The sequence below is a fragment of the Camelus ferus genome, chromosome 32 (genome assembly GCF_009834535.1).
Source record: "Camelus ferus isolate YT-003-E chromosome 32, BCGSAC_Cfer_1.0, whole genome shotgun sequence".
In the NCBI taxonomy this organism is placed as follows: domain Eukaryota; kingdom Metazoa; phylum Chordata; class Mammalia; order Artiodactyla; family Camelidae; genus Camelus; species Camelus ferus.
The window spans coordinates 11,820,491-11,844,435 of record NC_045727.1 but is presented as its reverse complement, the minus strand read 5'-3'; the positions used below and the strand labels follow the sequence as shown (position 1 = coordinate 11,844,435).

Sequence of the window (23,945 nt, the reverse complement as noted above, 5' to 3'; positions counted from 1 at the left end):
GAGTGACCCCCCAGGGGTGGAGGGGACCTGATCAGTCATTCGGCAAACAAAAAAAATCTCCTGATCTGCATACGTCCTCCGGGGGCGCTTTGCTTAGATTCCTCCAGCAAGTCGGTGGAGAGGGCCCAAGAGGACAGACGTGTTGGAAGGACGCTGCCTGTTCATCGCCTTTTCCATTCAGCAGTCAGATATTGGGGGGTGGAGGGTGGGATGCTGACCGGCTCTGCTGCAGGCAGTCCTAGGGGGTGCAGGGGGCATGGCTGGCTGGGAAGAGGTGACAGAGGTGGGTGGCCTCGTGCACAGAGGGGTCAGCATGTGGCCCAGGGAGCCCTAGGAAGGAGCCATCGACAGCGTGCAGGAGAGAGAGGGAGAGCCCCGCTACCCCCGCCACCACAGGAGCCAGGCCAGCAGACCAGGGTTGCACAGTCCCAGGGGATCCTCCACGCACACATGCGCCTCTGTTGGCATAAAAAGAGCCTTTGAAGATTCACTGCATTTTATGGGCCTGACCTGCTCCCTTTAAAAAAATGCTGCTGGGGTCAGTTGGTTTGGAGAGCAGAAGGTGGTTTTCTGCACGTAACACGTGCACACAGCCTTGCATGGAGCAAGGTCAACTTTCTGGAACATGTGTCCTCTAGTCTGGGGAAAGATCGCAGACCTTGAAGGTAGACCTGGATGTGCCAGTGATCTGGTGTGTGTCCTTCTCCAGGGACTGGATTCTGTTGGCTGGAGAGGATGCCCCCTCCTTGGGGGCTTTGTGGGGGCGTGAGTGCCCAGAACGGTGGCCCCTGCGGTCGGGCCCTCTCTCTCCTCTCAAAGAGTACCTGCCTCCCCTGGGCATCTGATATCCATGATTGAACAAGCACTTAGCAAGCGATTGTAAAGGGCAGATGCATAATTTAGCAGGTGCAGGCCTTTTCACCCACTGGGCTCGGCGAGAGGTCTGCCGTGGACTTCATCCCACTCCGTTCCCTCTCGCAGTGTGTCCTGGGCTGAGTGGGGTTCATTCGTCTTGAAGGTACAGTGTGTATGTGTTTTTCGGCATCGTGGCCCCAAAGGAAAGCCCGCTGCTTCGCCTGGTGGGCTCTTCCCTCAGCCCAGGGTACCTGGGGCCAGGACTGCGCCCACCCCTGTGGTGTGGAGGGGGTCACCTTGCAGGGTTCCTGGGCCACTTGGCCGTGTGAGTTTTGGGGGCCTGGGAAGCTGGGAGCTGCAGGCAGCTCGATTGTTCTCATAGAGCCTCCTCCCTGCCGATTGTAGAGGAAAAGCTTAGAACCACTTGGTTCTTGTTTTCAGTGGTTTGTGGGGCCCTGAGAGAGGAAGTGAGAACCTCAGACCTTCTTACTTCAATAGGAAACAGGAGGAGGTGGGAAGCTGTGGGGCTCGCTCAGGCTTCGGCATCCCTAGGCTCCCTAGCAGGTTGCCAGGGCTCTGCAGAGCAGAGGGTGCTTCCCCAGGTCGTGTCGGGGGGACGGTGGACAGCTGGGCCCAATGTGTCTTCACCATTTGAAGCGTCCAGCTCAATGGCATTAAGTGCATTCACTTTGCTGTGCAATCATCACCTCCATCCATCTCCAGAACCTTGCTGTTTCCCTACTGAAAGCCTGGCCCCGTTAAGCAGTAACCCCCCCTCCCCCAGACCACTGTCCTCGCTGTCCCTGTGCGTCTGCTCCGGGGGCTCGCAGGAGTGGACTCACGGCACTTGTTCTTTTGCGTCCGGCTTGTGTCACTGAGCACAGTGACTTCACCGATTCTCCCTCAGGCCTCTAGTTGCCGGCCCTGGATGGTGGCCGGACAGCAGGACCCGGAGAGGCTTAGCCACCAAGTCCTCTGCTTGGTGCATGGAGGGGCGGATGGTGCTTGGGGAGCATGCTGCATTTTGCATAGTGGCTTCCCCCACAGGGGTCCCCAAGGAAGAGCAGCAGGGACCCTCACAGCTGACCATCCGAGGCTTTAGGTGGGGGACTGGGGGCGTCCTGCAGGTTGGAGGTTAGTAGATGGGGCGATCTTCATCCCTGGCCCTCCCCGATGTCCTGGAGTGGCTGTGCTGGGACGGTGGGGGGACACACAGGCTAGGCCAGCCTTGCCTGTCCCCACCTCTCCTGTCCTCTGCGAGGCTTGGGGGTCCTCGTGCTGGGTTCAGAGCTGTCATCCGATTGCCCGGAAGCCTTGGTGACCTGACCTGCAAATTCTCTCAGGAGACACTCGGCTTGGCAGGTTCGCCCTCTGGGTGTGTGCATGTGCAAAATCTGTTTTCACTCAAATCTTAGACCTTAGACTGAAAAGGGGAACTCACTTGTGGGTGAAAGCTTTCCACTTTCTCCCTTGGGAACGTGGGTGAACATGTCCGCTTTGGGGCCCTGCGGGGTGGCAGTGACGATCTGGATCGGAGACCGCCACGCCCGCGAGTAGGCCCTAGGGGACAGCATCACGGAGCAGCCAAATGGGCCACCCTTGTCCCCCAGAGCGGCGGGGCAGCGCTGTCTGAATCTGGCCCTACAAAATCCAGGTTGTGAAGATGAACATAAGTCTGGGTTCCCCTCCTGTGGTATTTTGTCAGCGACCATATGGTGTGAATCACTGTAGCAGACTCTTCTCTGTGGAAGGTGGGGAGACTCCGGGAAGGGGGCAGCGGGGGAGGGGCAGTGGTGGAGATCTGGTCCTGGCACTCCTTGTCACTTCCCGGCTTCCCCAGCCTGTGGGGCCCATGCTGGCTCTTAATCCTCGCTGGGTCTGCGGTCCCGGGGTCCGGAAGCCTTGGCAGGGAAGCCAGGAAGGCTCAGGGCTGAGACCCGGCGTGCTGGCTACCCAGAAGAGACACTTTGTTCTGACCACTCAGGAGTGTCCGCTGGGCTGGACGCTGATTCTGCAGGTGGCAGGTGCGAAACCACCGTGGTCAGCTGCTGGGGTGTGACAGGCAGGGTTCCAGAGTGTCAGAACCAGAGAGCCCTGCCGGCCACCCTGTGAATGCAGGGGCTACGTCTGGGAGGAGAACAGAGTGTGGGTGCCTCTCTCTCTCTGGCCCCAAAGCGCTGGGCTCCCTCAAGTATGTGCATTAATCCGACCTGTTCCTAAGGGAGGAGGGTCACTGTGTGTTTATTAGGCTCTGAGTCATGCACGACGGGGCATGTCTGTAAATAAGACCTTGGACATCAGAGGCTGAGGCGGGACTTGCTCTTGGGAAGCTCCCTCTGTCCTCGGGGTGTGTACTGACACCATGCTGGCCCCCCATGGGCTCCAGGGTGTGTAGACCCGGCAGGAGCAGCGGGTCAGGACCCACGTACTGTCCCCTGACTGTTCCCTTGTGGAGCTGCTTCAAGGGGGCTTTAAAGGCTGGGCTGGGCTGGGCTTTGGGTCACTTGGGGAAGATCTGGGTCCTGCCTGGTATCCATGGACATGTCCGGGCCCTGGGAGGCCATAGCTTTACTCTGCGCAGTGCCGCTAAGCCCAGAGGCTCAGCAGGGAGGTGACGGGAACTGGAGGCATTTGGCCTGGTGGAGATTGAAGGCAGCATCTCTGTCCTGCCTGCCCATGGGGACTGCCTCCACTATGTTAGAAAAGTCACACACATCCCCACAGCTGGTCGCTCCTGGAGAGTCTGATTTGTGAGATTCTTCTTATTTTTGCCTATTAATAGTAGTTTCCATGGGTCAGCAGTTCTGGCATGGCTTAGTTGGGTCTTCTACTCAGGGTCTCCCATGGCTGCAGTCAAAGTGTCAGCCGGGGCCGCCTTCCCATCTGGGGCTCCACATCCCCTCCCAAGCACAGGTTGTTGGCAGAGTCAGTTCCTGGTGGTTGTAGGACTGAGGTCCCTGATTTCTTGCTGCCTGTCGGTTGCTCCCAGCTCCCAGAGGCCACCCGTCTTCATAAGCACCTCCCACAAGGCTGTCTGAGCCAGCTGGGTTTCTGGAAATCTCCTTGGGTGATTTTCTCTGCAGCCAGCTCGAGAACCATCCACCTGCAGGAATCCGTGAGTGCTAGCTGTGTGTTTTGAATGGTTGTCATGTGGAAGAGGGAGTGGATTTCTTTAGGGTTATAGCTGGAAGGCTGGTCTGTTATTAACGATGAGAAGCTTTGGGGAGACGGGTTTCTGCTCAGTGTTAATGGGGATTTTCATTTCTTCCCGACTTTACATAAAGTCGTATTTATGAATATTTTATGTAGCTGAGATCTCACTGCGTACTTGGGTGTCCTGCTTTTGTCGATTAACGGGAGCATTTTTCTGTTTTACTGAATATTTTGTAAATGTTATTTTTTAAGGGCTACATTATTACTGCATAGAGGAGTTATGGTTTAATTGATCTAATTTTGATGAATTTTGTTGGACATTTAATGTTTACTAAATGTAGCTGGTTGTTACAATGTTTCAGTGAGCATCTTTTTTTAAAAAAGAAAGCTTCATTGAGGTATGATGTACATACCATACAGTTTGCATTTAAAATGTACAGTTTGATGGGTGTTGGTATATTGCATTATTAACTTTTAAAAATGACGGTTTTACGTATACGTATATGTATGACTTACCGTAAATAAGCATTTTTTTGTGATAGTATGTTTACATTGTTGTGCAACCATCACCACCATCTCCAGAACTCCTTTCATCTTGTGAAACTGAAACTCTGTGCCCTTTCCTCAGTAACTCCCCCAGCCCCTGGCAGCCACCATCCCTACTTTCTGTCTCTATAAATTTGACTGCTCTGGGTACCTCATTTAGGTAGACTTATACAGTATTCCTGTCTTATTTCATGGAGCATAATGTCTTCAGGGTTCATCCATGTTATAGCATGTGTCAGAATGTCCCTTTTTAGGGCTGAATAATATTCCAGTTTGTTTGGACCACATTTTGTTTCAAGTTACAGTTCAGTGGTGTTCATCACATTTTGTGAACACCTCCTCTTTTTACATCCGTTTCCATTCGCATTTCTGCTTCCTCCTTGAAAGTGAGTGTTGGTCAGTAGATTTACCAAATCAGAGATCTGGATGGTTATAAGACCTTTGATATTTGTCATCAAATTACTCTCCAGAAATGCTATTCCTATTTACCCTTGATTTTACAGTTAATCCTCTGCTGTCCTTTGACTCCTTTCTTGGCAAACTGGGTCTCACCTTAATGCCTCATTCCTTAGTGCTCCCCGAGGGCCCTAAATCAGGAAAGGCCCTGAGTTGGGACCACACCAGTCCTCTCTGTCGTTTGGGGAGATTCCTGAGGCTTCCGGCTATGTGACAGTTCTTTGTCAGTTCCATGGTCCTCGACAGGGAGGGAACTCACTGTCCCCTTGTTTATCATAGAACTTACTTCCCTGGACTGCTTGTGACCAAATCTGAAAAGCATTTCAGCCTCTGTGCATCCTGGCCATGGATTCAGTCAGCTGGACAGCATTGTCCAGTTAATTCTGGCCCCTGGAGTTCCTGCCTGGCTTAAGGGAAGCTCCAAGGAAGCCAGACACTGTGGTAGAAAAGGGATTTTACAGAAGGTAGCACATGGCTGCACTCAGGCAGCAGAAGCCAGCAGAAGCCAGGCCAGGGCAGCGAGACGCTGTTGGGCTTGTCAGGTCAAACACCTCCCTGTGCCTGAGGACTTGGAGTGTGTAGATTGTGTGGTTGTGTAGGCTGTGTGGTTGTGCAGGTTGTGTGTGTGTTGGGGGCGCAGATACATACAGCAAGGCCATAGCTGGAGGTTGGGCAGTGTGGTGTAACAGGCTTGGGGAGGAGAGGAGAAGGGTGGACACTACTCCACGCTGGCGGGGGTCTCTCTTACTGTCTTAGCGTTCACTGCAGCTGAGAGCCAGCACTTCCGGAGTCTGAGCCGTCCGGGCTCGTGCATCACAGAGCTGGGGCTCCCGTGCGCCCCCTCTGCTGTGCTGCCTGTCTTGGCTGTGACGTCAGCTGCTGTTCAGATTCTGGGTGAATCACTTAAACCCCGTGGGTCTCTGTGTTGCCCCCACCCCATAAGTGAAAGCCGCACAGTGGAATCTTTAAGATCTCTTTAGTTTCGTGATTCCAAATAAAATTAAGTCCTGTTGCTCTGAGTTGCCAGCAAATCACTTGGAAAATCTCGCTGGCTGGTGTCCCGAAGCAGTCTTCCCGTTAGACCCCAATTGGGTCTGGCTGCCTGCAGAGACGGGGTCCAGGGAGCCAGCGGTGGGCCAGGGGGTGAATTTGGCTCTGCGTGTACCTTCAGTGGGAACCAGGATGCTTCTTTTCTGGTTGAATTGTCATCTTCCCTTGCTGCCCAGTGGCCAGGGTCGGCCCTTGGGGCAGCACAGATGCTCTGGGCAGTGTGCTGACAGGCATGGCGTGGGTGGCAGGAGGCCCGGCCAGCGATATGGGGGTGGGGTGAGGGCAGCGTAGAGGGCGTCTGCCAGGGTGGAGGTGGTGGGGTCCAGGCAGGTGGTTGGCAGCGGGATGCCTGGAGGTGCCAGCTGGTCTTCCTAGCCAGAGCACAGCCCTGTGTGGTCAGGAACGCCATTGTCGGGGTCGGCCCTAAGACAGGCGGGGCTTGCGTGCGCGCCTGTGCCTGCGTGCAGCTCTGTGCTGTGGAGCTGGGGGGTGTTGGTGCCTTGGGGCTGTTTTCCTTCATCGCAGATGACAAATCCTCCAGCAGCCTGCTGCCTCATGAGGCCCCACCTGGGATTGGAGTCTGCAGAGGAAGCTCTCTGTCTGGTCCCTGTTTCACTTTCTGAGCACCCTCAGTGCCAGCCCGAGCAGGGACTGTCTTGTGCCCGTGGTGGCCAGCCCCAGGGGTGGGTTGGTCAGTCTAGGGGACACGAGGACAGGAAGGAGACTTTGCTGAATACCTGCACTGCTGTGAGGCTTGGGTGCCTCAGCAGAAATCCATGCTTTCCTTCACAACTTTATGTTTGGTGGGCTCGGCTTGAATTTCCAGGGACCCCCCCCCCCCAGCGTTTCCTTCTCTGGTGATGGTGCAGGAGAGAGGACCCCTCCCTTCACTGGAACTTTACTCTTGGGTTGGCTTTGCACTTTGTAATGGAATCCCGTGTGCCTTCCGGGATCCGAGCCCCGTGCCAGCCTGCAGGGAACCAGGTGGTACCTACCACACAGATGCTCAGACAGCAGGAGCTTGGGAGGGTAGGAAGGTAGGAAGCCTTCATGGCAGAGCCTGGATTTGAACCAGGGGTGGTTCTGTGAACATCTGCTCTTGGCTCTGTGGTACTGGGGTGGCTGACCTTTTCTTAAAGGGCCAGGTAGTAGCTAATTTAGGCTGTGGGTAAACTCTTACTCATCTGTTCTCTAGTAGCCAGTGTTCCTGGGAAAGGCGTAGCTGTGCTTAAGCCTCTCCATCCATCTGCCAGTCATCCATCCGTCCATCATCCATCCATCCATTTACCCATCATCCATCTATCGAGCCATCTGCCTTACTCCATTCCGGCTGCTGTACCAGAGTGCCGTAGACTGAGTGGTTTATAAACAACAGAAATTTATTTCTGCCACTTCTGGAGGCTGGCATCGAAGATGAAGGTGGCAGCAGGGGGTCTGGTGAAGGTTCCCTTCCTCACCGTGTCCTCACGTGGCGGAAGGGGTGCGGGAGCTCTCCAGGGTCTCTTTTATAATAGGACTCATCCCACTCAGGAAGGTTCCACCCTCGTGACTGAATCACCTCCTAAAGGCCCCCCTCCTAACACCAGCACATTGGGGCTTAGGTTCCGACATCTGTATTTTAGGGGGACACAGTCATTCATTGTAGCACCATTCATCCATCCATCCATACATCCATCTATCCATCCACCCATTTACCCATCAGTCTGTGCATCTGAAGCCTCCAGAACTTCAGTTCATGCAGTTTAGTGGCATTAGGTACATTCACGCTGCTGTGCAACCGTCTCCACCATCTGCCCCCAAACCCTTCATCTTCCCAAACCGAAGCTGTCCCCATGAAACCAGGGCTCCCCCATGTTCCCTCTCCTGGTCCCTGATGACCGCTCTCTGCTTTGGCCCCTGCAGAGACGTCGCTTAGGTGGGATCCTGCAGGGTTTGTCCTTTTGTTTCCCTGAGCAGAATGTCCTCGAGGTTCATCCACATTGTGGCCTGTGTCAGAATTCCCCTCCTTTTTAAGGCTGAATAATATTCCAGTATGCGGATGGACCACGTTTTGTTTATCTGTTCATCTGTGGATAGATGCTCGGGTTGCTTCCACTTTTGGCTTTTGTGAATGATGATGCTGTGAACATGAGTCTCCAAATTCAGCAGTCTTTTGTTGACATCAGAATTTAATATTTGTCTGCCTCTCACTTCAGCTATTTGGTTAATTTATTTTTATTAAGATTGTAATTGACATGTAACATTGTATTCATTTTAGCTTTACAACAGAACAATTTGATAATATGTGTATATTGAAAAATGATAATCACGGTAGGTTAACACCCATCGCCATGCGTAGTTAACACGTTTTTCTTTTCACCTATTTGTTTTTCAACCAATTTCCTTCCCTGCACCTTTTTTTTCTTTTACTGCAGGTACTGGGGATTGAACCCAGGACCTCGTGCATGCTAAGCATGTGCTCTACCACTGAGCTGTACCCTCCCTTCCCTCTTTCTTCTTTTAACAGATTTCCAATTATAGGAGTTTTTGTCTGTGTTAGGAAAGAAATTTGGGGTTGAGGATAAAAAAAAGGATATATCATAACCTATCTATTCCTTTTTTTTTTTTTAAGAAGGCTATAAATTCAAAAGATACTGTGACATCAGTAGAGGTGTGTGTGGGTACGTTAAATGTAATTTACAGAAGTCACTTTTTATGGTGTACTCTTCTGTGAGTGAGGACAGGGTGGTATAACCACAATCAAGGTACAGAACAGGTCCGTCACCCCCAAAGGTCCACCACCCCAGAAGGTTCTGTCACTATGTCCCTTGTAAACACCTCCCCAGGACCAGCCGCCCGCAGCCTGGGCAACCACTGATGTGTGTCCTCTCCCTCTGGTCTTGCCTCTTCCCGAATGTCGGATACGTGGGATCCTACGGCGTGCAGCCTTCTGGTCCAGCTCCTTTCACTTCGGGAGGGCACCTGTGACTCATCCAGGTCGTTGTGTGTATTGATACCTTGTTTCCTCCTGTTACTGAGGCGCATTTCGTCACCTGGATGGGATGACCTGGTGCTCTTCCTTTCGAGTCTGTTCTAACAGCTTTACTGAGGGAGAACTTATATCCTTTCTAGATCCCTCACTGCACGTGCACAGCTCAGTGGCTTTTAGAGTCACAGATTGAGGGATGCGACCACCACCACTCTCGAGTCCCAGAACCTTTTCATCACCCCAGCAAGAAGCCCACACCCATCAGTGGTCTCTCCCCAGTCCTCCTCCCCTGAGCCCGGACACCACTAATCTGCTTTCTCTTTGTGTGGACTTGTCTTTTCTAGACATTTCATACAAATGAGGTCTACGGTGTGTGGCTTCTGGTGGACGCTGTCCTTTTTTTCTGGCTTCTTTTGGAAGGCCTGTCTTTCAGCCACCCTACATCCTGGGGGTCCCATGGGGCCTGAGTAGCTGCTCCCCACGGTGTGTCCCCAGCTCCTCCCCGAGACTGGGCCTTTCTCTGGGTTTGGGGCTGCTTCCCACAGGGTACCAGGGAACAAACCCCTTTCTCTTCTGACTCCCCTTCTCCATAACTGGGGTCCCACCTGTCTTGCCCTTGGCCTTCACCAGGGGTTTGGATCCTGGAGGTGGCAGGTGGATGGGAGATTGGACCCTTCAGACCGCCAGAAGGCCCTGCCTCTCCTCTTCCCCGTGGCTCCAGCTGCCGAATCCCCTTTGTTTTTGCTGCTGGCTTGGCCAGGCCCGGGGAAGGGGCTGGAGGCAGGATAAAGCTGCCCGGCACCCAGCCACAGCTGCAGCCTGGGGTCTGAGCTCTAGCTGGAGGACTGACCTCGCTTAGGCTGGGCAGACATGCTGGCTCTGCGGGAGGAAGACCTGCAAGGGCGGGCTGTGATCACAGTGGGATCCCTGTGCTGCCTGTTGTCCTCAGCCTGTGACCGCTGACACATGTCCCTGGGAACCGTGGTGGTATTTGGCATCTGCAGGGACGCCCTTTGTCCAGGGCTCCAGGCCTCCGCAGGGAGCATTCTGGCTTCTGGAAGCTTATCAGAGCTGTGGCTGCAGGCGCACTAGACCCACCGGGCTGCAGGGCCTACAGTAAGTCCCCGCTGGGCTCCGCGGGGCTGGGGCCGACGGCCTCTCCTGCAGGAACACAGCCTTGCTCTGGGAGCACAGGGGCTTCCGGAGCCGGGCAGTGCAGTAGACTTGTGCCCAAGGATCGGGCCCTCCCGTGAGTGTACCCCTAGCCAGAGCCCTCCACGGGCTCTGATTCTGACCTACAGGGCATTTGTGACTGTGTGTTTGGATTCGTTCCCTTGTTTAAAGAGGAAAAGCGATGCACCTGCTTTCTGGCCAAGAGAGGTGGCAGCTGCAAGCCGTGCGCCCAGTTCCGAGTCTCATCCTGACCACGGGATGATTTAATTTGGTCGTAAGTCAGCGTATCATCTACAGAGGACTTGGGGGATGTGAAGGCCGGGGGGCTTTTTCTCTGTCACTGGGAGGGTGGGGACCACAGAAGGGACAGCACTCTGATTAGAAGATTTCCGGGCCTCCCTGTGACACCGGGTCCTGGGGAGACCCCGGGAGGTCCTCTGACCTCTGGGCTCCCCTGCCTGCTGTGCCCTCGCTCTACTGGGTGGTCTTGGGGCAGCCACCCAGGAGGAAATGTGCTGACCCCTGCCGCCCTCTGCGGACACTCATGACCCAGGGGGAGGTCCCATGCCGCGCGGGCGCTGGCCAGCCTGTGGATGCGTCACTGGGGTCCTTGAGAGGCAGGGGCAGGGCCGAGAGGTGTGGCAGGCCCCTCCCTCAGGGACACAGAGCTGGGACTTTCACTGCTCATTCCAGTTGCCCGACACTCCCTCGGTGGTGAACCTGGTGAACCTCGCCGTTGGCTGATGAGCCGCCAAGAAGGAAGGCCACACTGCCAGTTGTCGTGAGGGACAGAGACGAGTGTGAGATCCCACTTCCGGTTAGGTTGAAGTGTGTGGAAAATGTGTGCCTGAGCATCTGAGAAGGATGGTCAGGTTCCCTCACGTACAAGCTAGGGATCGGAGCAGTCACCTGCGCGGGGACTTGTGTGAAGTGGCAGCGGCCGGCGTGACCGAGAAGCAGCGCTCAGCCCGCCTCCGGGCACGCCTCACGCTTAACAGCACTTGTTATCCTTGTGTTGCTGTTGTGACAGATCCAGCGGGAGGGGAGGTTGGCTGCTTCATCAGCTGCCTGGAGGTGTGGGTTTGTTTTTTTTTAAGAGGCCGCAGTGGAAGATGAGAAGCTGCCTTTTTCCATCAGAGTTGGAAACGCCCAGAGTCCATTTCCAAGCAGTGGTTTTTCAAAGGGTTTGGTTTTGTTCTGGGAGCAGAGCCCTTCTTTTCAAGTGACATTTTAGGTGACACCTCAGTACGTGAAACAGATGCAAAGGATCCCTGGTACCCAGCCCTGCTCAGCCTCCCACCCGGCGCCATGTGGCTCCGAGGACCCCAGTTTGTTGCTGATTCTCTCAGGGACCTGGGGGGAGGCTCTTCTTGGAGATCGGCGTCCTTCTTCTCCAAGGTGGAGTCAGCTGGGCAGGGAGCCTGGTACAGCTTCTTCTCGGAGCAGAGAAGCAGACTCGGTCCCGGGAACGAGCAGCTCTTCTTATCAGCAGATGTGGGGTGAGGGGAGGGGACACGCTGGCTCGGAGCCTGGGTTTGCCAGTGTGTTGTCCAGACCTGCATTTGGAAGGGGTTCGAGGCAAGGCTTTCGGCCGTCATAGAACTTTGCTTTCATTCATTTTCTTTTTAAATTGTGATCAAATCTGAAGTGACGGTTCAGTGGCATTGGGCACGTTGGCATTGTTGTGCAACCATCACCACCATCTGACTCCCCACCTTTTCATCCTCCAGAAACTCTGTCCCCGCTAAACACTAACCCCTCACTCCCCCCCAGCCCCTGGCACCCCTATTCTGCTTTCTCACTCGATGAATTTTGCTACTTCAGGCACTTCACTTCACATAAGTAGACTCCTACAGTATTTGTCTTTTTGTGTCTGGCTTATTTCACTTAGTGTAGTATTCAGGGTGCGTCCACATTGTAGCAGGTGTCAGAATATCCTTCCTTTTTAAGGCTGAACCATGTTCCTTTGTGCAAATAGACCACGTTTTGCTCAACCACTCATCCATCAGTGGACACTTGTGTTGTTTCTGCCTCCTGGCTGCTGTGAGTGTGGGTGTAATGCTTTTCATCTTGATCTCTTGTAACTAGGTCCCCCTGCAAGAGCGCCCAGGGCACCGCTCAGCTGCCTGTGATGGGAAGGCAGCGGGGGGGGCACCGTTCTCCTGCAGTTACTGCCCTGGGAGCACAACCCTCCGGAATGTAGCAGGCGGCGGATGAACAGGGCGGGAGTTCTTGGAAAGGGGCGTTTCTGGTGGCGAGTCCCACCTCTGTTTTCTAGCCACCTCTCTGCCAAGGAAACTTGCATCAGCCACTCCTGGAAAGTGGCAAACCTCTGATTGGGTTCCTGGGAGATGGTGGAGTGTTCCTCTGGGTGGTCCATCTGACCCTGGGCGAGTCAGGGATGAAGCCAGCGCAGAGGTGGGACAGGGTCCTTGCTTGGTTTTGACTCTGTGCTTCCAGGCAGCACTGAGCCTGGCCCTGGGGTGGGACTGTGGGAGCCTGCCTTCAGGGGACGGGGACTTGTAAGTGGGACATGGGACCAGGGAGTCAAGGAGTCAGACGGTGATGGAGACTCAAGGCGTTGGCTCTTTCCTGGGTTGTTCTCTAGAATAACCAGATTCCCTTGAATTTTGCCAGGTTCAGGGAACCTAGCTGAGCTGGCCTGGCTTCAGAACATGGAATTCTGTTCCTACAAAGCCAAGTGTACTCCTTGACCCTTCTCATCAGCTTTCTCTTCAAATTCTCAGGGTCTCCATTGTTCCAGACTTACTAACATGTTTATAAGTTCAGACCCAGGAATCCCACCCTAGATTTTCCTAAGGAAATAGAACCTTTTTTTCCCTTTTCCTTTTGGTATTATTATGTGAAGCGATTCATTGTGTTCGTAACAGTGGGAAGCTGGAAACAAACTCAGCTAGTCCTGCAGTAGAGCAGGGGGTGCGTCAGCCGGGTGGACTGTGACGTGACCATCGCACGGTAACAATGAGGACTGTGTAGCCGTGCAGTAGGGGCTCCTGAGTAGAAGAAGTAACACACAGAGCCGTACTGTTAGGCTTTGTCTCTGTCATCTCTTGCTGTGTAACAAACCATCCCCACTCTGAGTGGCTTACAACAGCACGACTTAATCTTTCTTGGCTCTGGGTTTTGGGTGGTTCTTTTGTTGCTGTCACTGGTGGGGACACTGGAAGGCTGAGACCTCTCTCTCTCTCTCCTTGGGATCAGCCATCGTTCCATGGTCTTGTCTGAGTGCCTTCACATGCAGGCCGGGTTCCAAGGCAAAGATTGAAGTTGCAAGGCCTCTTGAGATCTGAGCTGTGGGCCTCACACCCCATCACCTCGCCGTGTTGGTCACCTCTGGGACAGGGCGTGGGGAGCTGGGACTAGACTGCCTCTGGCCGGAGGCAGCATTGCGTAGCCCTGGGGTGTGGCGCAGCCAGGTGATCGCTCCCGGTGCCCGGGTTATGCCGCCTTCTGTGGGGTTCCAGTTATGTAGTCCCAGGAGAGAGACTTACGGGACTGGGGAAACCAACCCAGATGATTGGTCAGGGAGGTGAGGGCGTGGGTGAGGTCTCCCTGTAGACATCTGCCACTGCCGTGTTTATGTAGTAGATTTAAAATAGTAATTCTCTGCATGCCAACCACTGGGTGCCTAGCTTGGGAATGGCTGGGGGGGGAGCCCAACTGTTAGGTCCTGTAGACTTGCAGGCTTGGCTGGTGGAGGACACTGCAGCCTGGACTCTGGGGAAAGGACAGTAAGTGGGTGCCTCTCAGCTCCACGGGGCCCTCTACGTTGTCACCTGGACGTAAGGCGGGTGGGCCTTGGGCAGCACGAATGGACCCAGGCCATTGCAGGTGTTGGTCCACCTCCGAGAGGTGAGCACGGGCCCAGCCAGCAGCAGCTGAGCATCCTCACGTAGGAAGGGGCAGGGGGCGTCACAGGGACCCTTGTGTCCAAGGACAGTGCTATCTGGTCGATTCCAGTTGGGGGCGCGAGGTGTATTTATCTGTCCACACTGTCTGCTCCAGCTTCCTTTTTTAGGTCCTTACTGTCCTAAACAAGTAATTCTTTGTACTCTGCTTGCAAGTTTTCCGTGAGTTTGAAAGTGTTTCAAAATAAAAAGTTAAATAAATAAATACATGGGAAACCGCGCTCTGCCTCCACGTGGGCTGGCTGTGAGGCCTGCCGGGAGGAAGGGCGTTCCTGTGCGGGCCGGGCTCTGGGACGGGAGAGGCCTGGGCACCCAGATCCTGCTGGAGGGAGCACTGTGGGGGCCGGGAGAGCGGGAAGGGGCTCGAAACTGCCAGGAGCTAGCGGGCTTCGCCCCAGGGCTGTGGATTATCCCGCCCCCGTGGGAGAGACTCCTCCCCTGTCGCCTGGGGACCCGCCTCCTCCTGCTTGAACCCCCAGCCCTGCCCGTGCCCCAGCTCCCTAGGCTGGTGGTGGGCAGGGGGAGCCCTCAGAGCTAAGTGAGCCTCCATGTCTGCTCCTGCTGGGTCTGCTCCCGCTGCGGGTCGGCCTGGGAGCTTCTGTCCCCTCACCGCCCCCACCGCCGCCCCTGTCATCCCCCAGGACCCGTGTAGGGATCCCAGGAGGTGAGCCAGGGCAGGGCTGGTACCCAGCTAGGATGAATCACCCGGAAACTGAGCTCCTTTCCCGACCCACTGGTTTTCACCTTTTTCTTTACCAGCTGCAGAACCTTAGTGAAATTGGTGAGCCCTCCTGGGATACAAGGCAGATGAGCTGTTCGACACGCCCCTGCCCCACGTTGTCCTGGCTTGGCCCCCACCTTGGAGGCTGCCGTAGTGCCTGGACAGCTGAGAAGGCCCAGCCTCAGGCCCTCCTGTTCTCAGGGATGACCCCACGGTGTGGTCTGGTTCTCTTGGCAGCTGGTGCATAGGTGGGCCCCTGAGACTGGCTGTCAGCCCTGCAGCGTGTCTAGGGTGGAGGTGGCTGAGAGTCATCCTGACAGTGTGCCTACAGCTCAAGTCACAGGGGCTGGACAGATGTGATGGACCCCGGTCCTCAGAGTGGGACCCGGCACTTACAGCCCAGGGCATCCAGGCCGAGGTCCAGGGCCCACCAATGGGGGAGGGATTGGGAAGGGAGGCGGAGGGGCCCCGCCAACAGGGCTGTTTTCTCTGCCCTGGACCGCGCCAGCTCCGAGGGTGAGTGGCTGTCAGCAGCTAGGATGAATCGCCTATTTACTTGTTCCATTAAGAGGCCCCTTGCCGGTGGGAGAGGTCGCTGCCCGGCCCTGCTCGGGAGGAAGTGGTGTTTACAGAGCCCAGCTGGTGCACGGCGGGGAGCTGGCTGGTCGGGAGCGTGCCAGCCCGCCCCTGCCCTGCCGCTGCCCTGATGGCCTTGATGGTGGATGGATGGACAGAGGGCCTGGCCAGCCCGACAGTGGAAACAGGAAACCTAATCTTTTAAAACTAATCCAGGGGGAAGGGAGAAAGTGAAGAAGTGGAGAGCGTAAACCCATAGCTGGCCCTCGTAGGGGGCGTCTTCCAGTGGTCCAGCTTCAAGGCTGGACATCCAGTGAGTCGGCAAAAAGTTGAAGACACTTGGTTGTGGGCAGGGCGGTCGGGGGGTGGGGTCATCTTCAAGGCCTGTCCCTGCTGTTAGATGCTGTCTCCCCACTGTGCCTCCAAACCGGCCCCGTGCAGACGCCATCAGGCCAGACTGACCCCCACCTTGACTGTGACCTTCCTGCCCCCCGGCTCACCCTGCTGCTCCCTGGACTAGCCAGTGTACACTCCAGAGTGTCTTCCCAGTCGTGTCCTCTGCTCTTCCTAGGCAGGCGGGCCTGCAGGACCACCCCCACTCTGCTTCCCACCCTCAAGGGTGCTGCGGTGGGAGCAGAACCTCCTCCTCCCCACTAGTTCTGAGATCTTACTCCCTGGTGTGTTCTGCACCCCATCTCTTCGCCTGGAACACCCCCCCATGTGTCTCCACCTGCCCAGATCCATGTGTCCCCGAGGCCCAGCTCTGATGCCACTTTGTCCACGAGCCTCCTTTGCCCCACCCCATGTCCCTCTCTGCCCCTTGACCTCTCCTTCTGACCTTCCCAGCCCCTCACTCATGCCACCTTCATGCATCGTCCAGGCTCTTTGGTGCTCATACAGGCACTGCCCTGCCTTCTGGAGCATGGAGTCCCCTGTTGTCACCATCACTGCCCATTGACGGTGGAGCAGGGTCTGTGCAGACGAGGCTTCCTTAGGTTGAGTGTCTCACTCTAACGGACTCACATCATCTTATCTTCACCTCCTGCTTCTGCGGCCTTGACAGTGAACCAGGGTTGTTTTGGCTGCAATATTTCATTCTTCCCAATGCACGAGGATTTTGTATCCATGATTTGCTTCCTTTCTTATTGGAGAATTGAGATGCAGATATAGGACGACCTGCTCACTCCCCAGGTTCCGATGCTCTTATCTAAGGACGACCCTTTGCTCCACAGAGGAACTGTGGGGGACTGTTTCCCGGCTCCCCCAGCGGGTTCTGTCCCCTGCCTGGTCCTCCCGCTGCTTCTCCCCTTCTCGTCTTCACCCCACTTCTCTCTGACAGTAGCGAAGATGGTGGTTCTGGTTCTGCTTCTGCAGACACTGCCTCCCCCAGACCAGGGCAAATGGGAGATGTCTTCACAGGAGGGGTTGCGGATGATGGGCTCAGAGCTAGGAGCCTGTGGGGGGGGGGGGCTCTGTAGGACCTAGGGGAGGGTCCTTTCACCCACCTTCTTGCTGAACGCAGAGGTCAGATGGGGGCACCCATGTTTCTCAGCGCTTCTCAAGAAAAGTCCCAGCTCCAGTCAGATCTTCAGGGATCTCACTTCCAGGATGAAGGATACTTTTTATTTCTTAAGACTCAGGACAGATCCCCAGTTGGTGGTGAATATGACTTTTGTTTTCCCAGTTGGGTTTACTAGATTTTCTGCCTTCAAGAGCCAGTTTTTGTGAGTAGAGGAATCATCTTTGTTGTGAAAAGTGACACCACTTGTCAGGTGTCCCCGTACCTGTCCCTCCTGTTGGTTTCCCTCCAGAGCAAGCTCCCCAGGGCCTGCGGTCACTGTATGTTGTGTTCACTCCCGTGTCCCCATCACCAGAGCATTTTGGGGCACGAAATAGGTGCTCACTTGCTGTTTGCAGAGGGAAGGGAGGACAGTCCTGCCTGTCTTGTCTAGGGTCCCCTCCAAGGCACAGTACAGCACAGACAGCCTTGGTATGGGCAGTTTCCAGGGTGGAGCAGAAATATTTAAGAATTAAGATGAGAAGTAAAGTAATAGTTCACAGCATACGGTGGGAAGCGTTCTGTGACTGTCAGTAAATTGCACAAATGCTGGGGGCTAGGAAAGCTCAGAGCAGGGGGCTGTTCCAGCGCACGTAGAGGGTGGCGATTTCCTGGATGTTAAGGAGGGTGGGACTTGGCAGAGGGCCGAGGGTGCAGGAAGACACGGCCCGGGCAGGAGAGGGTGGCTAACGGCCCTGCCTGGCGGTGTGTTGAGTGAACAGAACAGAAAGGCTGAAGCCGGACCATCGGGGCAGGGATGCTGGGTTCAGGAGCCAGAGCCTTCCCCTCGGGCGGAGGCAGGGTGGGTACCTGGGCGGGTTCCTGCCTGACCTCCATCCCTCTGGGTCTCTGGTCCATGTCTTTCCATAGAGCAGGAGAAGGGGGATCGCCTAGCAGTGTGACCAGGGGAGTCCAAAGGAGATTTCTGGGCAAATCACATGAGGTAGCCGTCTTGGGGCTCTGAGAGGCAGACACGAGCGGAGGGTTGGGGTAGGGCTCTCATGACTTGAGGGGTGTCCTGGCAGTGACTTGTTTGGTTTTTTGAGATTCCATGTTTTGTTTCCAGGCCCCCATTGACGTGGTTCCCCCAACCTCCCCGCACAGAGAGGACGGGGGCTCTGCCCCCTCCCCCTGCAGCACCAGCACTGGGTACGCCTCCGCTTCCTCTCCTGGCCCCCGAGCGCGGCCTGCCCCGTCTTTCCCACGGGCAGAGGCCCTGGTGCCCGGCCCCACAAGCAGCTCCAGGGAGTGACAGGAGTGCCCTTATCTCCGCCGCCGGCCTGGAGGGCCGTTTATCTCTCCTTTCCACGCGGTCGAGAGGAAGCTGGTGCTGAAATGGCAAATGCAGCGCTGACTCCACAACAGGAAGACAGGCGTGGGCGCGGGTCCCTTGGCACCGACCCGACCGTGGCTGCCTGGCAATGGTCACTCCTGCTGCCCCAGGGCCACCCCTCTGGTCCCCAGGGCTCTGCTGTCCGGAGGGCTGCCTCAGAGGTGGTGTTTATGCTGTTGACTTGGTTAACTGTTCTCAGAGCTCTTTGTAGAATGTGCAGGGGGACATCAGGGTGACCTGCCTGCAGCACCACGGTCAAGGACATTGTGGCGGTCGGCAGCGCTGGGCAGGGCACGGGAGGGTGCCCCTGAGCCTGCCTCCAGCAGGACTGAGATTGGCTCCCCCGAGACACGTGCATACTGTTCCAAGGGAGAAGCAGTTTGGGGCTGCACTGTTTCTGTGCCTTGGTTCCCTTCATCTAGGGACGTCCAGAGGACCCCCAACCCGGGGAGCCGTGGACGGAGGATGCCACCCTGAGCCCAGGGCAGCGCACAGGGTTTTTATTTGGGGACCTCCTCTCGGTGCACCTTTGGGCCCACTCAGTCTTTGGACCCCGCCCTGCTTCTCAGACCCCGCCCGCGGCAGGCTGGCCAGGCCAGGTACAGGGCGCGGGCTCTGCCGAAGCCAAGACCACTGGCTGCACACTGGATTGTGGGGCTCCCACTCCAGGCTGTCACGCCCTGGGACTCAGAAGGCATGGCCTGAGTGCCCTCCTGCCCCTCTGTGCTGGCGGCTGTTCGGGACTTTGATTTGGGGGAAATCCCTGTGGGTCTGGAGGAAGCCAAGCTGATCTGGGCTTGTTCCTCCTTTTCTACCTCTGGCAGCATCTGCTCCAGCAAATCAGGGGATGGGGTAGAATTGCAGGGCTATGGAGCCCACAGTGAGCGACTGACTGCCGGCCCCTGTCGTCCTGCACCCCAGCTCCCCTGCCCCCCCGACTGCAGCCATTACTCAGACTCATCCACCTTTCCAGCCTTTGCCATCAGGAGGCTCGGGGGCCAGGCTGGTTCACGCATCCAGGAACCTCAGACACTCTTTGGGCCTTTGTTTTTGTCTTCTTCCCAGCGGTCTTATTTCATGCTGTTTAATGTCTGAAGGCTGCCTCAAATCCTTTTGGAACCAGGCAGATAAAACCTATGCAAACATGCTCTTCCCAGCCTGGCAGACTCGCTGCCCACATCCTGCTCTCCTTCCTCGTGGGGCTCCCTCCTCCAGGCGGGGCCGGGTGGGGCGTCTCCTGAGAAATCCTGCCAACCTCCTCCTTGGGCTCCATAAATGATTCATTTCCTTCAAGTGTCCTGTGCTGTTTTCCAGCACAATCGCTATTACGAATGAATCAAGGTCCTGGCTCATACTTTCTGCCGTGACTGGTGTGTTTTCTCCCTCTGGAAATATTCTTCCCACAGGAGCCAGAGTCATTCTTCTGTAAGAGTGTATGCATGCGTGTGTGTGTGTGTGTGTGTTTGTGTGAGCACATGCGTGTGTTACTGGTGCCACGTGTGAAGGGAGCTAAGAAAGACATTCTTTTTGTCTTACGGTGTTACCTATGCTGATGGGTTCTTGGCAGAGATGAAGGAAGAGGTTCCCAAGCTGCACAACAAATTTCCAGGTCCATGGTGATGGCAGGAAACAGCCAGGTTCTGAAACCGAGGAGAGGAAGGCGGTGGTGGGCCTCTCCCTGTTATGGAGGCTGGGGTCAGCAAACTACAGCTTGATCCGGACCCCCGCTTGCTTTTGTAAATAAAGTTTTATTGGAACACTGCACGTTCAGTCCCTGCCAAACATATAGCTGCTTTTGCTTGGTGATGGTGAGGCTGAGTAATTGTGACAGATAGCACGTGGCTTGAAGAGCTAAAAATATTTACTAGCTGGCTCTTTGCAGAACCAAGGTAGCTGACCCCGGGTTTAGGATAAAATGCAGAGGTGGAGAGGCCCCAGAATAGCGTCTCCTTTGGAGTGTGTCCAGAGTTTCCTGTCTGGCAGTTTTAACTTTTAAATTAGGTTTAATATGAAATATGAGCTCCCTCAATTCCACCTGAAAGGGACCAGAAGAACTAGGACCTGAGATTTAGGTTTGGGGAGAGAGTGAAGTTAGACTTGGCTTGGAGACCAGGCCCAGGATGGAGCCGGCGGTGACTTGGAGGTGGCCATGCATGTGTGCCTGTGACAGAATCCTTTTGAAGAGGGAGCCGCCTGCTGTGAATACAGCTTCACTTGGAGGTTAAAAGAATTCCCTCAAAGCCAAAAACGACGTGAACCCTGAGCTGCCTGAATACACTGAGTGATTCAAAGGTTAGAAAGCAGAGCCTTGCGGGAAGTATTTGAAGTGGAGTCTGGGCAGCCCGGGGACTTGGACTGAAGGGGCCACTTGCTGTTGGTGTCCACCACTCTCCGCGTCGGCCACGTGCCAGGCACCGCAGTGGGTGCTGTCATCGTGTTCAGTCCCAAAACAGCCCTGGTGGTGTCTCTCCTGCCAGCAGAGGCGCCAAGAATGCATCACTCAGCCCACAAGCAGGGAGGGAGCCATTGGAGCGCGGTGCCCTGTGGTCCAGCCCTCACAGGAAGAACGGGGAGTCAGCCAGCATCTGAGCTGCCCTGAGGGACAGGAGGAAGAGCATCTTGCGTGCAAGCTTGGTTAAACACGGAGAAGCCATCAGGGGAGTGTTAGAAAGTCCCATCTGGGTAGAGGTTTGGGAAAGATAAACTGTTTTCAGGTGTATCTTCAGTGCTTGGGTTTTCAGCTGCCTGGTGACCAGCATTGGCCTCTTTGGCTCTGGAACACAGCCGTGCCACCTTTCTGATTCAGTAGCTCTCCTCCCAAGATGGCCCCCAAATCATTTACTGATCAGATCCCAGCAGCGCTGAGCCCGAGAAGGTTCAAGTCCATGAGTTATGGGACGTTTGGTCTCTGGGATAGTTCCTTTTTGGTTATTTTGTTCTTTGTGTGTGTGTGTGTGTGTGTGTGTGTGTGTTTTCAGTGGAGGTACTGGGTATTGAACCCAGGACCTGGTGCATGCTAAGTACACACTGTACCACTGAGCTGTACCCCCACTCCCTCCACTGGGATGGTTCTTGAACTGATGGAATCTTCTGGAAGGCTGGACCAACATGAGTTCCTCGTGCCTGCTGTGCTGAGCCTCTGTCGGCCTTGGGTTTCCTTTCCCTTGTCAGCCCTGTGAGTGGTTAGGAGCACGTAGGTGGGGTCCCCAGCCGGTTCCACTGAGAGGAAATCAGACTCCATCAATCGTAACACATTTAAACAAAAGCAAAAAATAGTAACAGTGAAAAAAACCAAAACACCAAAGAAGTCACTGCCAGGACATGCCTCAAGTCGTGAGATCCCTACGCCGCCCTCCTTCTCGTGTCTGCCTCTCAGAGCCCCAAGATGGCTACTTCATGTGATTTGTCCAGAAATCTTAGTTGTGGTGAGCAGGGAAGAGTGGTGTGTTTCTCCACCTCCCCTGGAACTGGGAGCTCATGCTTCTGCCTGTGAAGCTCCTCTCTTGTGTGTGGCGGTGCCCCCTGGGCTGACCGCTGTCCCTGGACACTGTTCTGAGGGTGCTGATCACTGCAGCCCCTCCTCAAATCCCTGAGCCTGGCCCAGCCGACGCTCACACGGCAGGTTCAGGCCGGCCCTTGGGACCCCTGACCGTGTCCCGCAGCCACCAGCTTGTGATGCTGGGTAGCACCTCTCTGCCTCCCTGGTCTTCTCGGCTGCATACCCTGGTTTGCCCTGTCTCTGCTCTGCTGCGGGCTCCTCTGTCAATTTCCACGGCCTGGCTCAGAAGTCCTCACGGAGTGACTACAGCTGTCTGCATGTTGAAATTCCCGCCCTTATTTCCAGTGGGGGATAGTCTTCAGGCCACCGAGGCGTGGAGACCTTTGCCTATCTGGGGATTCCTGGCCGGAGGATCCCAGAAGTCATCCTGCATGCCAGGCCTGCCTTCCCAGCCGCCCCCTCCCCAGCCCCACATCCAGCTGTCATTCCCTGGAGCGCCACCCCCTGCAGTTGTCCTGGACGCATAGCGTTCCTCCGTGGCATGTGCCCCAGCGTGGCATGTGCCCCAGCGCAGTATGGGGTTCCTGCTTCTCTGAGGTGGGGGCCATGGGTGGGGTGGGGAGCACTGTGTCCAGGACCATCTGACGGGGCGGATGGCCTCGGGCAGGTGATGGTTCCTCTGTGCGTCTGTTCTCCCTTTGGTCAGAGGGGAGTGATCTAGGAACGTTCAGGGCTGTGCTGGGGTGAGCATTGAGGTCTCTAACAGCCCGGCTCGTAGGTGCCTCGGGAAGGGGGGCTTTATATCTGAGATGGTTCCCCGGCTGCCCTGCCGTCAAGGGACCAGCAGCGTGTGTTGGACAGAGCTGCAGCGTCGAGAGGCCCCTGTGGGCTCGGGCGGCCTTGTGTGGAGTCTCAGCTGGTTGTGGTCTCCTCGCCCCCCTCCCAATGCCACACTGAGCAGGCCTGGAATCCAGCAGGAATGGGCAGTACACGCTTCCCTGGATGCTCAGGCTGCCTGCACCATCTGGCCGGGCTGGCGGAGCACATGGCCCGTGAGTTATGTCCCCACCCGGGCCCACTCCCACATTTATGCTCCATTTTCAGAGGGAGAATCAGCCCAGGCTAGAGCTGCAGGTTGGGGAGGGAAGTCGCAGATGAGTGAGTGAGTCTTTGGTGTCTGCCCACCCTCTTTCTCAGCCCTTCCTGGTTCCCTCTGGGCCCTGCCTGACCCACCTGCTCCCTGGGGCGCCCTCAGCCTGTCCAAAGGCCGTCATCCCCTGCACGCTGCCCTGACTTCTCCAGCCTGCCCTCCCCTCCCAGGGACTTGCTCCCGACATATTAACTCAGACCTCAGCGCAATGCCCCAATTTTATGTCACCCTCCAACACTTGGAAGCCTCGAGACCCAGTGCTCAGGCAAAGACAGTGTCTGCTGATCTCCGAGTCCTGGCCCAGCTAGGCTGAGGACACAGGCCCCCAGGGCCCCTGGGCAGGCGCCTTCTGGGATGCTGCCTTGCCAGGTGTGGTGCCCAGCACCTCCTCCTCGGGATGTGCAGCCAGCGGACCAGCTGAATCCTCTTTTATTGATGAGAATCCCGGGGCCCAGAGACAGAGTAACTTGCCAAGGTCACCCAGCTGGGCAGTGGTGCCGCTGGGTTGGAGCTAAGTTCTGCTCTGCCCCGAATCAGCCGCTTGGGTGCAGCCAGTGTGGGGCGACCATCCTGCCACCTGTAGAGTCTAGTGCCTGGGGGCAGTGGGGCCTGACCGGGAGGGAGGTTGTAGCCCAGCTCGGCCATTTGCCAGCTCTGTGTCCCTCTGGCCGGTCAGCAAGCACCCCCTGATGTGCATGCATGGCCCCGTCCTGCCTCGGCCTCGAGGAGAAGATGGCAGATGAGAGGGACACAAGTGCCACCATGCAGTCAGGAGTGAGGTTCACGTGGTGGGGCCAGGCCAGGGGGCCTCTGTCCTGCATGATTTGGTGACCACAAGCAGGAGCTGCCAGCCTGAGGAGCTGGGTGAGGCTCCCTGTGGTGGGTGCACGTGCCTCACACACGTGCACATGCCTGCACACACATGCCCTTGTGCACACTCATGTGCATGCACACACGTGCTTCTCTGTAAGGACAGGA

At 56.0% G+C, this 23,945-nt stretch overlaps 1 protein-coding gene and 1 long non-coding RNA gene across 3 annotated transcripts in view; one reads left to right on the top strand and one right to left on the bottom strand.

The window, feature by feature from the left end:
- The window catches only part of BCR (BCR activator of RhoGEF and GTPase), an 88,781-nt gene that overhangs the window by 7,350 nt on the left and 57,486 nt on the right, over positions 1 to 23,945 (top strand). The gene's annotated exons all lie outside the window — the stretch shown is intronic.
- On the bottom strand, positions 1,080 to 19,634 carry LOC116660956. The gene is made up of 3 exons (XR_004316660.1): positions 19,439 to 19,634; positions 2,379 to 2,381; positions 1,080 to 1,091 (listed from the first exon to the last, which is right to left on the bottom strand). It is a non-coding gene; the product is annotated as an uncharacterized LOC116660956 (long non-coding RNA).